Raw genomic sequence first — 11,641 nt, 5'->3', positions numbered from 1 at the left:
CGGAATAATTAGTCTTTTAGATAAAGATCATTAAAGATAAGAATTATCTAGAAAGAGGTAAAGGAGTCTCAAAGAGGCGGAATCATTATCATATTAATCAGATGGACCCAGACATGGCCGACATGATTGGCTAAAGCTTTATCAGCAGTGACCGACAAAGCAAAAGGTCCTTAAATTTAAAGATGCTTTAAAAAAGGAGCAATAGCTGAAAGTGATAAAGTAAAAGACAGTTGTAAAGGTGAATGCTTTCCCAAAAGCAAAGATAATGATCGGATAAAGCAATCCTCTGCACCCAATCAGAAGGAGGCTTTGAGATTCTTTTTATCTTTTCAAGTCTATATAAGACAAATATTTTCTTGAATGCTCTCTCTCTCTATAATCATTTTGCAATATATTATGGAATAAAGCTTTCCCTTTTCTAAGTTCTTTCTCTCTTTCTTTATTTTATTCTTTTTATATTTCCCGCATCAAGGATCCTTTTCAAATGGTATCAGAGCCAGGTTGCTGTTAAGCCCCTTTTGCGTAAAGGCTTAAATATTCCTATTTGTTTAGTGCTTAGAGATGCTAGACTTCTCAATGTTGATGATTCGTTATTAGGAATCTTAGAAAGTAATCTAGCTCAGGGGCCAGTTTACTTCAATTGTTATCCTAATTTCTATGTAGAGATAGAAGACCCTAATATTCTTGATACCTTGACACTTAATGTCAAAACCAAGAATATGAATAGCAAATAAGGAACCAGAGATTTAGCTGTAATATATCGGGTATATTACAAGCTAATGAAAACAACTATTGCCCCAAAGGCAATTAACTCTAGTCCGAAAAGGTATTACTATGCTTATGGAATCATACCAAGAGCATAGCACTACTTTTTGTGCCAAGAATGTTAAAGTGGAATGAGATTCTTTCCGATGAAAGTTGGAAATTTGAATCTATCATCGAACCCCTTCCAGTTCAGCCTTCGAGGTCTTCCTTAGAAAGTATTCTTCAATTTGCAGATGGATCTGTTAACCTTAAATTTCTTAGATCCAACTCTTTTGACCATGAGTCTTCCAGTTGAAGAATGTCTATGGCTAGACCTTCTACTTCAAAGACCCGGGAGGGAGAGGATGATTTTTATGGAACCACTGAGGTTTCAGAACAATAGGGTAAGTTCCGCGGGGTAGATTTCACCCAAACCATCCACAAAGTTTATTATGATTCTTCTTTTGCAAGAAGTCCTACTCCTAGCGAAATGAAAGCTTCTTCTCATACGAAAAAGGATTCTATAGGAGTTATTAAGTCAGTCGACAAAGTTAATCCTGACACAAAAAAGATTAATAAGTGGTGGATGAGACCTAAGCATGCTTTAAAGAAAGCTTGGTATGTTGATACATACACAAGGGATCAGAGAGTCTTGTTCAAAGACAAATGTTTTAAGGATATGAAGAGATTCAAAACTGAAATTTAATTCTTCAAATGGGTTGAATCTACAGGCCAAATCGGAGAATCTAATTCATCTCTTCAGGTTTTGGTTAACAGATGGCATACCAAAGACAAGGTAGTCGAAAGTGTTACTCCTCCTCTTGAAGGTATACACATCCCTTATAGAAAAGATGTTTTGAAAGCAACACCTTTCAAAAAACCTTCAGAACATAAAGAAAACAACTTAGTGACTATTGAAGAAATAAACGTCTTTGAAAAAAATAATTATACTAACCAGGTCCTTCATGTTGTCTCGAAACAAATTGAGGACTTAAAGTATAATTATAGTGGTACCAGCCAGATTGGTAACAAACCCAGTTCCTCCAAATAAGGTTTTTCATCTTAGAAACTAATCCTATCTTCAAAATCCATAAATTTCCCCAGAGGATTTCCCTAAGCTAGCTAATGACTTCAACAACTCTCCAGAAATCCTTGAAAGGATTAGTGAGCAACTTAAAAGGATTAAGATTTCTCAGGGTGATAAGGTTGGAGCTATAAAAGACAGACTTCCTCACTACAAAAACTTTTATCCCCGACCTTCTTTTCCTGATATCTAGTTCAAAGAAAACAATATGCACCCCAGAGTGTTGCAGATGGTACAGCAATAACAGAATGGAATATAGATGGTATGGCTGATAGTCAAATCTATAACAAACTCCAAGAGATGGGCATGAACATCACAACCTATAAATGGAAGAGTGCCACCGATAAGCATGCAGCTAATAGGATAGTTGCAGGTTTTACAGGGACGCACAGAATCGGTGGGACAACTATCTCAAAGAACTAAATAAAAATGAGATGCTTGATGCTGTTGCAAGCAAGAATGTTGTTAAGACTGAAGGAGGTCAAACTACTACTTCTTTATAGGTAGTTGATTAAGCCACTCTATAAATACCCTTTACACTCAATAACCTAAAGACAACTCTCAAAATAAACTCTCTTCCTTCTCTCTTATTTCTCCCTATACATGAACTCACCATTGCAGGCTAGCAAGAACTAGGTTTTGGGGGCTGGAAAAGGGTGGATTCTTCATCAAATTGTTGAGAAACATTAAGGTATGGGTTCTATTAACCTTTGAGATCCTTTTCTCAAAGGGTTCCATCAGAAATAGATTTTAAAAAGTTGAGTTTTCTTATGGGTTTCATTCAATTACGAAATTGAAGTGATGGATTGAGTTGTTAATGAATTCTTAGGGTTCTATTGAGTATATTTACATGTAAATCAACTTGTGTATGATAATTATTGTTGGTTTGGTCTAATTGAAGAATATGATCCTCTATCCCTAACCCTAGGTAGTGAACTTGAGCTATGTTGTATGGTGATCAATAAATTAAGTTTGTTTTCTATTAGGTTACTATCCTATGGTGATATTATGTTTGAGTTAAGATGAATTGTAGCCTATCATTCTAGTTCTTGTGATATGATTTAGGTTCGAATTATAATGTGAAATTAGACTATGTATCTTGTCTGAAGTTGTGATCTAAAGATGAATCGTGTTATAGAGATGCAATTGGCCTTGTCATCCTTTTGGTTATCATAGTGTTTTGATTTTACTCCCCGATATGGGTTGAGTTATGGGTTGATGGTAAGACCTTGATGATAAGCTATGAGAAAGACTTGGTATGTATTAAAATATCTCTCTCTACTTACAGGTGTGATTTAATTGTTGTTAAGACATAATATCAATTGGAGTATGCCTAATATTAGGGTTATATGGTTGTATTATGTTTAATTGAAATGTCTTGACTATGTTGTAAGGTCGATTAAGGTCTATGTGCTATAAGGATGGTGAAAACTATCAATGTGCGTTAATATGTTATGAAATTCTATGGTGTTAACCTCACTTATATGAAATGTGATTAAAGGACTTATACTCATACAATTGTTATTGAGCTATTGATGATGATAACTATACAAGGGTTAGACCCTATGGCCTAAATTGAGTTATGATTTATAATTAAAGGCCCAATGACATTTCAAAAACGGACTCTAGCTACTGGATCCATATAGTTGCTATGTTGTATGTTTTGGTACTACCTTGGAAAGTAGTCCGCCTTATTTCGGCGTAGGGTTTTATGGAACCGGATTCTACACTAGCTCATGTGATATATTTCAGTTAGGACAAGATGTTTCCAAAAGGTAAAATGAATTAAAGGACTTGAACTGTAACGTAGATAACCTAAGGAGTCTAGCTTAGTCTAGGAGGTGTATAGGACTCTACCTAGACATTGAAATAGTAAGTCTTGAGGAGAGTCTTAGGAGGAGGTTCTTATATGTTTATGCTATGATAATATATGATGCATATATATGATGACCATGTCATATAGTTGATACTATATGTTGATTAGTTCATTTATGAATATGTCTTGGGTTATAATGATAATATAAGATGAAATGTAAGCCTAAATGCCATGATATGTAAAGTTTGAACTTAGTCATGTTTTCTTGTTGAGGATACTTTATTAAGTAAGGTTATGGGGCTTTGCTTGGTCATTGAACTTGTCAACTTGATAAGGACTTGTGAGTAATTTTCTTCCTTATTATGATATGTTTAACTATTATTCATTTTATGATATTATTCCTTGATGTTAGGGTTGTAGTGAATCATGATTCTATGTGTGTTGGGGTAAGTGTTACTTGTTGAGATAGTAAGCATGTTTGGTTGATTAATATGACTTACTTGACTTTGTATTAAGCCCCCAAAAGGGGTAAAATGGCATGTTTTGATAGAAAGACCCTTTTAGCATGTTTTGCTTGTGTATGTGCATAAGATGTCATACTTAGTACTTGTGGAGTACTAACTCTGTTTATTCCATTGTCCCAAACATTTTAGGATTCGGTCGTTGAAGAGTTTTGAAGGCAATATTGTTGAATGCTTGGATTCTTCATTTCATCAAAGTAGGGTAGGTCCTCAACTTTTGAGGGCAACGCCATCTTCTAGCTTTGGATTCTGTTATGAGTTTATTGACTCTATCATTTATTTCCTTGTTATTTGAATATCGTACTTTCGTATGACCTATACATGGTCTTGTTGAATTGATGTAAGGGATACGCCAATATTGCGACATTCGTTTAGATTGTATGAGAACGGACAATCGTTGAGACTATTTCTATATCTTTATATATATGTTCAATAAAAGTAGAAGGCTATGTAACCTTCATATATAAATTGTCTACGTATACTCGATATGAATATATATTATGTGTATGTAGAGGTCTATGTAAACCTCCAAGTAGTGAAAATAAAAGTTTTTATTTTTTTCGCATTTTTCAACCTATGAACTTAATGACATGAACTAAGAGGCTAGTCCTTAAAAAGGACGACGAAGCCCGTTACGTCTAGAGGGTAAAGCCAGATGTGACAAACTTTATATCAGAGCATCAGGTTGAATACCATTGGCTTATATCTCTCTCTACCACGTCTATGTAGGTTTGTATTCATAATTGTGAAGTGCGCCACATTTATGAGTAGAAACCTATATGATGCTTAAGAATCACTCTTTTTCTTGGAAATCTTATGCCATGCCAATAGAGTATACTTATGGTGTGATTTTGCATCTAATAATATTGTTGTGCTTATAGGAAGCATGAACACCCGAAGAAATGCGGCTCGAAGAGTTGAGGAGAAAGTTGCTAATGCGGGAGCTCCTCCCTATGATGAGCAAGTTCCTCCACTTAAGGAGAATACTTATGTTCATCAAGCCCTGTCTAATCCTCCACCTATGACGGAGGAGTAGATTAGGGTTATTCTTGATCAAATGGACCAATCTATGACTACCCAAGCATAAGCCGCAACGGTTCAAGCCCAAGCTATGACGGCTCAAGCCAACCGGGATGTTGCTCCTCATCCTCATCAACAAGTCACTAATATGGATTCTCTTCTAAGGGACTTCACTCGGATGAACCCTTCTACTTTCTATGGATCTAAGGTTGATGAAGACCCCCAATAATTCCTTGATGAGGTCTAAAAAGTGCTATATTCTGTGGGTGTGACCTCAAGTGAGAAGGCCAAGGTTTCCTCATATAAACTCAAGGACGTGGATCAAACCTAATATGTGCAATGGAGGGATAATAGGCCATTGAGGCGTAGTTCGGTAACATGGGAGATCTTTAAGGTGGCTTTGTTAGATTGGTTCTTCCCTAGGGAGATGAGGGAGGAGAAGGTGACGGAGTTCATCAATCCTCGCCAAGGAGGGAAGAGTGTTTATGAGTACTATTTAAAATTTGTGATGTTGTCCAAATGTGCTTCTTCTTTAGTCTCTGATCCTAGAGACAAAATGAGCCATTTTGTGAGGGGGTGTCGGAGGACTTACAAGAGGAGTGAAAATCGGCCATGTTACATGACAACATGAATATTTCCCATCTTATGGTCAATGCAAGAAGGCTTGAGGAGGAAAGAGCTAAGAGATAAAGTAGAGATTCTAAGAGGGCTAGGTCATTTGATTGCGGCTCCTCAACGAATTGTCTTGAGATACAAGATAAGCTTAAATTTAGGAAGTGGCGTTCAAATCAAGTCCTTAACAAGTTCCCAAGATCTAATGGTGATAGGGTGTATAACCCTAAATATAAGAAGGAAAAAGGTTCAAATTCATTGAAGGAAAAGCCAACTTCTGGAAACTGTGGTAAAAAGCACTATGCTGAGTGCCTTAAGGGGACGGATAATCGCTTTAGTTTTGGCAAGACTGGTGACCAAATGAGAGATTTTTAAAAATTTAGGAGTCATGACAAGGGTGATGGCCAAGCTCAAGCAAGTGGTTCTAGTGATGCTCCAAAGAAGAACCGCTTTTATGCACTCTGCTCTAAGGGTGAGCAAGAGACCTCTCCTGATGTGGTGACCGGTATGTTAAAAATCATTGCTCTTGATGTATGTGCTTTACTTTATACTGGTGTTACTTTGACTTTATTACACCTCTAGTAGCTAAAAAGTTTTATATTTTACCCGATATTTTGCATGAGCCTAATCTAGTGTCTACTCCGGCGGGAGAGTCAGTTGTTGATAAAAGAGTCTATCAAAATTGTCCTATTTCAATACCCAATAGAGTTTCTTATGTTTATCTAGTAGACCTCGATACACTTGACTTTTATATTATATTGGATATAGATTGGTTGCATGCATATTTTGCATCTATTGATTGTAGGACAAGAGTGGTGAAGTTTAACAACCCAAATGAACTCGTTGTTGAGTGGAAGGGAAAAAATTCTAATCCTAGAGGTCGCATCATATCTCGTCTTAAAGCATGTAAAATAATCTTTAAGGGTTGTCTCTATCATATTGTAAGGGCCCAAGATTTGGATTCCAAAAGTCCTCCTATTGAGTAAGTCCCCATAGTGAATGAATTTCCGGATGTTTTCCTTAATGACCTTCCCGATATTCCACCCGAACAGGAACTTGATTTTGGTATCGATTTGCTACCAGAAACAAATCCCATTTCAATCCCTTCATAAAGGATGACTCCAGCTGAATTGAAAGAGTTGAAGGCTCAACTCAAGGATTTGCTTGATAAAGGCTTTACGAGGACTAGTTTATCTCCGTGGGGTGCTCCGGTGTTATTTCTCAAAAAGAAGGATGGGTCTTTGAGAATGTGTATTGAGTACCGTCAACTCAACAAGGTCAACATTAAGAATAAGTACCCTCTACCTCGGGTTGATGACTTATTTGACCAACTTCAAGGGGCAAGTTACTTTTCATATATAGACTTGAGGTCGGGGTATCATCAACTTAGGGTGAGAGAAGAGGATGTACTGAAGATGGCCTTTCATACTAGGTATGGGCATTATGAGTTCTTGGTCATGTATTTCGGTCTGACTAATGCTCTGGCGACATTTATGGAACTAATGAATAGTGTATTTAAAAATTACCTAGATTTGTTTGTCATTGTCTTCATTGACGATATCTTGGTATACTCAAAGAATGAGGAGGATCATATGGGTCATTTTAGGGTAGTGTTGCAAACTCTAAAAGAACATCAATAGTATGCCAAATATAGTAAGTGTGAGTTTTTGTTGAGATCGGTTACTTTTCTTGGGCACATCATTTATAGTGAGAGAGTTGAAGTAGATCTAAGGAAAAAGGAAGCGGTGAAAAATTGACCTAGACCATTGACTCCGACTGACATTAGGAGTTTCTTTGGTATAACGGGTTACTATCGTAGGTTCGTTGATGGTTTCGATTCCATTGCGTCTTCTTTAACTACTTTGACCCAAAATAATAAAAAGTTTGAGTGGTTGGAAGCATGTGAGAAGAGCTTCCGATTGTTGATAGATAAGATTACTTTCGCTTCGGTGTCGACTTTACCGGAGGGTACAAAGGGTTTGTGGAGTATTCTGACACATCTCGAGTGGGTTTAGGGTGTGTGCTTCTACAAAGCGGGAAGGTGATAGCTTATGACTCTAGTCAATTAAAGGTACATGAGTGGAATTATCTTATTCATGACCTTGAATTAGCGGCGTGGTGTTTCCTTTGAAAATTTGGAGGCATTATTTGTATGGGGTTTATGTGGATGTTTTTACCAATAATAAGAGTCTCCAATATGTGTTTACCCAAAAGGAGTTAAATCTCCGACAGAGAAGGTGTCTTGAGTTGTTGAAAGATTATGATATGAGTGCCCTTCATCTTCCGAGCAAGGCTAATGTTTTGCGGTTGCCCTAAGTCGGATGACTATGTGTAGCGTATCCCATCTTTATGAAGCCAAAAAAGACCTAGCAAGGGAAGTGCATAGGTTGGGTAGGTAGGGGTGAGGTTGGGGAGTGATCCGGATGGGGGTGTCGTAGTTCATCATAACTCAGAGTCATCGTTAGTGGTTGAGGTGAAGTCCAAACAACACCCTGATTTAGCCTTGATGGAATTGAAAGAATCAGTTCTTGGCAAGTTGAATGAATCATTCTCCATAGGAGGGATGTGTGTTAAAGTACCAAGGGACATTGTGTGTTCCCGATGTAGATGGGTTAAGGGTTTGGATCTTTGAAGAAGCACATGGGTCCCGCTACTCAATTCATCCTAGATTGACAAAAATATACCATGACCTAAGGGAAATATATTGGTGGGAAGGTCTAAAAAGGGACATAGCAGAATTTGTTGCTAAGTGTCCAATTTGCCAACGAGAAAAGGCCGAACACCCAAAGCCAGGTGGATTACTACAAGAGATCAAAATTCAAACTTTGAAGGGGAAAGACATCAATATGATCTTTGTAGTAGGTTTACCCCGGACTAAAAGTCATGTGATTCCATATGAGTTGTTTTGGATAGATTGACTAAATCCGCTTGCTTTTTCCTCATCAATTCTTCTTTTTCGGCGGGGGATTACGCATGAATCTTCCTAGATGAGATTTTGTGCCTCCTTATCATTCTTTTGTCCAACATATCGGATTTGGGGGCAGAATTCACATCTCTATTTAGTAGGTCATTCCAAAAAGGGTTAGGTACTACGGTGAAGTTGAGCACGGTTTTTCATCTGAAAACAGATTCTCAAGCGGAGAGTATGATACAAACCCTTGAAGATATGTTTATATCTTGCATTATTGATTTTAAAGGGAGTTGGGATAGGCATTTACCTTTAGTGGAGTTTGCCTACAACAAAAGTTTTCATTCATCCATTTCCATGGCTCGCTATGCAGCCTTGTATGGGAGGAGGTGTAGGTTTCCAATTGGATGGTTTGAAGTGGGTGAGCCATCAGTTCTTGGTCCTGAGTTGATTTATAAGACTTTGGAGAAGGTTGATATCATAAAGAACTGCAAATGGCCTATAGTCGGCAAAAGTCTTATGCCGATAATAGGAGAAGGGATTTGAAGCTTGAAGAAGGTGATAAGGTTTATTTAAAAATTTCACCAATTAAATGGGTGGTTAGGTTTTGCATGAAATGTAAATTGAGTCCTCGTTATGTAGGTTCTTATGAAATCTTGCAAAGGGTTGGCAAGGTTGCCTATTCATTGATACATCCTAGTGATTTGGCTTCGTTTCATCCGATTTTCCATGTTTCTCTGTTGAAAAAGTGTATCGGTGATCCAGAGTCCATTCCTCTTATTGAGGGTCTTGGTATCAAGGATAACCTCTCTTATGAGAAAGTCCAGGTTCAAATTCTTTATAGGCAAGTCAAGAGGTTGAGGAATAAAGAGGTGGTATCCGTAAAAGTGTTATGGAAAAAATAATTAGTTGAGGGTTCTACATGTGAGGCCAAGGCCGATATAAAGTCGCGTTATCCTCATCTTTTTGAGAATTAAGGTTATCCATTCTTTTTAATTGTATAATTATGACAAAGATTTGTGTTTGTTTATCTTTGGGTGAAGTGTTGGAAAAACGAAATTTTTGAAAAAACCTCACAGTATGTTTTACAGTGAAGTCATTGTAGTATTGCTATTAAAAACATGAAATTATCCTTTTTGCTTGCTTTGAGTTATGTTGTGCATTTTTTTATGGTAAGTCTTCACGAAATGATATGTAGAATGTTGTTAAGTTGAAATTTGTGCTAATTGACTCATATGATGTATGTTGAGCTCATAAGTGTTGTGAGAAGGAAATGCTTCATGATGAAGTGTTCTGAGCCTTAGGTGTGGTAATATGAGTTTTGATTTTTTTCTTGTTGAAGCGACATGATTTATGTTAAATGTATATTCTTGATTGGTTAAGCTGCTAGTCTTGGGTCTATTCTTTTAAAAGAATTTTAGTTTAATTCAGGGACGAATGTTCCTAAGTGTGGAAAAAGAAACACCTTGAAAATCGAAATCTCATTGTAAAGTGTAACATAGGTGTCATAAAGTCTAAGCACTGTTTCTAAGTCCTTCTTCAATGCATATAGGTCATTTAGAAGGTCTAAGAATCAAAACGTCAAGAATGTATGGGAAGTTGGTTCAAAGAGGTGTTAGTGTGCCTTAGCTTGTTTACTAACTTTTAGGAGCTGAAATTGTATGAAAATAGGTAGAACGGTAGTTAATGGGTGTTTGAGGTTTCTAATGATTGAAACGTCTGGGTTCAACTCCCCAAGGACCAACCAAGGTCCCTTGAGGAGAACCCTTGCAGTTTGATGCAGCACTGCCTGACAGTGTGCATCGATGGGGCAGATGACAGTCCGCAGTAGCTCAACGGGGCGTCGAGGCCACCGTCGTCCCACACTTAGAAAGATTCGTTAGGGCTGTTGTTTACCTAGCTATTGCTACACGCGGCGGAAGGGGTTTACGGGGCGTCATGGGCTCAGCAGGACGTCGAGGCCACCGTCTCCCCATACTAAGAAAAATTGGAGGAATCCCTCACCTGCAAAGTCTGTGACAGAAATGACATAGTGCAGGACGGAGCGGGGGGTCGTTCGTCGACTCACCGATGGACCGTCGGTGAGGGTCGAATTTCACTGATGGACATTAAAAGATTTCATTTAATTAATTAAGTGGTTTAGGGGTGAGTAAGTGATTAAAGGTAAACTAATTAAGTCAATTAAGACCCTCTATAAATACCCTTAACCATTATTAACCTAAAGACAACTCTCAAAGTAAACTCTCTTCCTTCTCTCTTATTTGTCTCTCTACTTGAACTCACCATTGAAGGGTAGAATGAACTAGAGTTTGGGGGATGAAAAAGGGTTGATTATTCATCAAATTGTTGAGAAAATTAAGGTATGGGTTCTATTCACCTTTGAGATCCTTTCCTCAAAGCGTTCCTTCAAAATAGATTTCAAAAAGTTGAGTTTTCTTATGAGTTTCATTAAATTACGAAATTAAAGTTATGGATTGAGTTGTTAATGAAATCTTAGGGTAATATTGAGTAGATTTACGTGAAATTAAACTTGTTTATGATAATTGTTGAAGGTTTGGTCTAATTGAAGAATATGATCCTCTATCCCTAACCCTAGGTAGTGATCTTGACCAATGTTGTATGGTGATGTCACGACCCAACCCGATGGGCCGTGACTAGTGCCCGTTTTGGACACCCACATACAAACCTGCTAAGTATAACCAACTGAAACTAAGACAATATGGAATTTAATCAAATCAAGCCAACCCCAACGTCATATATATATAAGAGGACCTGTCTCATAAGGAGTCATAACCATTCAACCATAACAGCATACGCGAGCCGACAAGGCTGCCACTACACAATACACAATGATGTACGCAGCCGACAAGGCTGCCCCTGTACAAGCGGACATCCCAGACAAACCATGTCCAGACCATTATCCAAAACATATATAT

General features: G+C 37.6%; 1 long non-coding RNA gene across 1 annotated transcript; it reads left to right on the top strand.

Annotated features, from left to right (window-relative positions):
• The first annotated feature begins 387 nt into the window (after positions 1 to 387).
• Positions 388 to 4,644, top strand: LOC114077923. The gene is made up of 3 exons (XR_003579311.1): positions 388 to 2,331; positions 2,450 to 2,519; positions 4,298 to 4,644. It is a non-coding gene; the product is annotated as an uncharacterized LOC114077923 (long non-coding RNA).
• The last annotated feature ends 6,997 nt before the right edge of the window (positions 4,645 to 11,641 follow it).

This window comes from Solanum pennellii, chromosome 7 (genome assembly GCF_001406875.1).
Source record: "Solanum pennellii chromosome 7, SPENNV200".
In the NCBI taxonomy this organism is placed as follows: Eukaryota; Viridiplantae; Streptophyta; class Magnoliopsida; order Solanales; family Solanaceae; genus Solanum; species Solanum pennellii.
This window is presented reverse-complemented; position numbering and strand designations above follow the sequence as displayed.